This window comes from Theobroma cacao, chromosome 9, assembly GCF_053813885.1.
Source record: "Theobroma cacao isolate CCN51 chromosome 9, ASM5381388v1, whole genome shotgun sequence".
NCBI classification, from domain to species: Eukaryota; Viridiplantae; Streptophyta; class Magnoliopsida; order Malvales; family Malvaceae; genus Theobroma; species Theobroma cacao.
The window spans coordinates 13692069-13694610 of NC_142647.1; the positions used below are offsets into that span (position 1 = coordinate 13692069).

General features: G+C 33.8%; 1 long non-coding RNA gene across 1 annotated transcript; it reads left to right on the forward strand.

Annotated features, from left to right (window-relative positions):
- The first annotated feature begins 209 nt into the window (after positions 1 to 209).
- LOC148760744 (uncharacterized) lies at positions 210 to 1223 on the forward strand. The gene is made up of 2 exons (XR_016028550.1): positions 210 to 861; positions 1012 to 1223. It is a non-coding gene; the product is annotated as an uncharacterized LOC148760744 (long non-coding RNA).
- Positions 1224 to 2542: the final 1319 nt, after the last annotated feature.

The window sequence follows — 2542 nt, forward strand, 5'->3', positions numbered from 1 at the left end:
TATTTTTATATGTACATGAGTGACCACATGAGTCAAGAATGGGAATGATGTGGTTTGGATGGGAATGAAGAAAAGTCAAAGTCATTTGGAATAATATTAAATTGGAACCAAGTGAGGTGAATGGCCTGCCATACAAAAGAAAGGAAGAAAGACAAAAAAAAAAGTAAAGAAAACAAAAGAGAAGAGTGTAGAAAGGATGGTGGGGCCGGTCATGTGGGATGAAAGAAGAAAAGAAATGAAGAGAAGTCGGTTATGAAGAGGAAAGAAAGAACCAAAAGCCAAGCAAAAGAAAGGAAAGGAAAAAGGAAAGAAAAACCGTGGGAGAGGAAGAGAAAAGGAACGAAAATTTTACTTTTTTCATGGCACAGTTTTGCTGCACTTTGAGGGAGGAAAAAAGAGCTTTTTGCTGCAATTTTTGGAGGAAGAAAAAGCTGAAAATTTTGAGGTAAGAAAGCTGATTTTTTTTAGGTTAATTGCTGGAATTTTTGAGGTTTTTGTGGATGATTTTGGATGCAGAAAAATTGGAGCTGTTTGTTGCCAATTTGTGCAGAAAAATTGGACAGCATTGTGCTGCCAATTTGAAGGAGAAAAGGTAGCTTGGTGCTGCCAAATTTTTGAGGAAAAGAGAGCTGGAAGTGCTGCCACCAGAGGAGGAAGAAAATGAACCAAGAAGGGAGAATGTGGAAGAGAGAAAAAAAAAAAGAAAAGAAAAGAAAAAAAAAGAATGGGCATGGCCTAATAGAAAATAAGTGGGCATGGCCCAATAGAAAATAAATGGGCTTAGCCCAAATAGGAAAAAAAATGGAAAAAGTCCATGAAAGGGGGGCCCAAAGGTCATAAAGAAATGAAAAAGGCCCAATGGTAAGTTAATGTTATATTTTAAGATTTATGGGTAGTTTAATATTGTGCATATTTTGGATGAAAAATATGCAAGTTGCTTAAGAAATTTTTAATTAAGTTGCTACCCATACAAATGTGTGATTAAGTATACTGAGTTTAAATTGTTGGTAGGAAAGTTTATCGTGGAGGCGTGCCAAATGAAGTAAGTGACCGACAATTAGGAATAATTATACACGTGTACGAATCAATAGTGAAGTAATATCCCACTATTATGAGGTGAGTAGGGGGTGTCAATTTTAAAAAAATTTCGTATGTATATACATGTATGTATATTTTACGTGAAGTGTAAAATTTATGGAAAACATGCGTTGATAGAATTTTAATGAATTGTGGGTGAAAGTTATTTTTAGAAATCATTTGGAATATATATATATATATTATAAGTAAAGTGTTTTAAACCGGGAAACAAGCTTTTCGAAATGATTTATATCAAAGGAAATTGTGCCTTATTGTTTGTGTGGTGCGCATTCATGAAATTTATTACATATTCACTATGCTATTTTGATACAAAATATCATGCAAATATTTACAATGAACATTTTACGAAAAGAGAGTTTTAACATGATGTGGGGACCGATATTTTGAGAAAGATTTAAAATATCCCCTTTAAGATCAAATTTGAATTCTTTTAAAAGGTGATTTCATTTTAACCAAGAAATTCAAGAGTAATTGGAGATTGCTACATGTTTTGTTATAAATTGTATTTTGAATCGAATGGCTTGTGACAATATTTGCATGAATGGCTGAATTGGTATTTGTGTTGAAATATATGAGCTGTGTATTTAGCCTTGAGAGGCTAGATTGTGAAATAATTGTCATGTCATACTATTGCAAATTTTATTGTATGGGGGATTTAGCTTGCTGCAGTCTGTGGACCAGCCTATTAGAGGAGCACGAAATTCGGTTATATATGTACATCGGTCGGAGAGGCGCGTAGGGTATCTCCTGAGGTATGGTTAGAGTTCACGTCACGCCAAACCACCTCGTGATGATGAACTCCGCTAACGCCAAGGAACGACTGTGTTTTCAAAATAAAAATATGATTTTTGCATACATTACTTTTTAACAGCCTTGGCGGATTTGGTTAGGATAGCCCCAGGCCAAGGTATCCCTGACAACCGAGTATGAGAATGATTTTGGCACAAGCCAAGTTTTTAAGAAAGTCATAAGCCATGTTGTTTATTTTTGAAAAAAAATTTAATGGTTTTATATGAGTTAAAATAAGTTTTAATATTATGAATTATATTTCTCTGCATGGTGAAAAGGAATTAAATGATTTTTTATAGCTCCCCTATATGTTTATCTGTGAAATAAATCTCTAATTCCTCGCATATGGGGCGAGTTATGATTTAGGCTTGATTTTAAATATTATTTGGTTTCGCGGGAGCTTGCTAAATTTTATTGATTTGATTTGAAAATGATTATTAATATATTTTGATGTGGAAAATTTTATTGCCTCGATTATTTATACTTTATAAGAAATTCTCAATTTTTATACAAGGCACAAATCCCCGTTTGAAACGAATTGCTTTTATAATCCTGCATTTTTATATTCAACTGATCTGCCGTTTACTTGTTTCCCATCTATGCCCTACTCGCTGAGTCGATGATTATCACTGAGTCTATGAAACTCACACCCCTT